The following is a 1223-nucleotide window of genomic DNA, read 5'->3' as shown; positions in this document are numbered from 1 at the left end:
TTTTTTTTGTGGCAATTCTCCAAACCTAAAGAAAGAACTAGTCACCTTCACAGTCCTTACCTCCCGAGCCTGTCACTGGAAACAATGTAACATACTGTAGGCTCTTGGGGTCACCGCATTAGGGGCCTCCCAGCTCCCACCTGGGTTCTGTTCCCAGGAGCCTTTACCCACTACTCCTTCGGTGGAAGGTGAGGGAGCCTCTCCCCAAGGGATATGGAGGACAATGACGCGTGCCACTTTAACACGCCTCCTCTCCGAGATAAACTCTCTCTGTTCCCAGAATGACTAGCAGCTCCCTGCTCTCCCTCCTCATCCTTCACAGGTTTTGACTCATCCTCTTTGCTCAGAAACTGTCTCATTTCCTCTAACCCAAACAGGAAACAAAGCCCTCGCGTCCTGCCTCTCTGTGGAACAACGGCTCCATTGTCCCGTCTTCCCATGCACGACGAGGCAGTGCCCACGCTTTCAGCACCGTCTTCTGTTGTGATCTGCTCTCTCCACGGCTACCTCCATCCGGGTCACGAATGGTCTAACCACCACTAACTCCTGGTGCAGTGTTCATCTGCTTAAATCCTCTGCATCATTTGTTTTTTGTTTTTTGTTTTTTGGTTTTTTTTGGTTTTTCGAGACAGGGTTTCTCTGTGGCTTTGGAGCCTGTCCTGGAACTAGCTCTGTAGACCAGGCTGGTCTCGAACTCACAGAGATCCGCCTGCCTCTGCCTCCCGAGTGCTGGGATTAAAGGCGTGCGCCACCACCGCCCGGCACCTCTGCATCATTTGACACCATGAATTATGCTCTCTGTGCCCTCCTGGAGTCCGGTTCTGTTTCCCTTTTCTGACCTACCCTCTCATGACGTGCTCCTTGGCTCCCTCGCCCTGCTCCAGGCTCTTTTCCTTTCCCCTCTCTCTTTCCCTGTACACAGTGCAGTTCGGTGTGCTACTGATCCCCCTTTTCTCTAAATTCTGGCTTTTCACTCCCACAGTTTCGACAGTCCCCGAACACCATGGGCTCTTAGATCCACAGACTTTAGCTCCCCTCCTTTGTTCTGGCCCCAAGCACACAATCAGCCGCTCAGCCAGTCTTGGTATACTCAGTGTCACAGGCCTTTATCTCACTGAGTGCGGTCACCTCCACCCGCGTAAGCAATACACGCCTGCAAGTCTTCCTCAGATGCTACCTGGTCCCAAACCCAGGGGTCCCTCTACCGCAACCACCTCTCAAAC

The sequence above is a fragment of the Microtus ochrogaster genome, unplaced genomic scaffold, assembly GCF_000317375.1.
Source record: "Microtus ochrogaster isolate Prairie Vole_2 unplaced genomic scaffold, MicOch1.0 UNK4, whole genome shotgun sequence".
NCBI classification, from domain to species: domain Eukaryota; kingdom Metazoa; phylum Chordata; class Mammalia; order Rodentia; family Cricetidae; genus Microtus; species Microtus ochrogaster.
Note: the sequence above shows the minus strand (reverse complement) of the source record.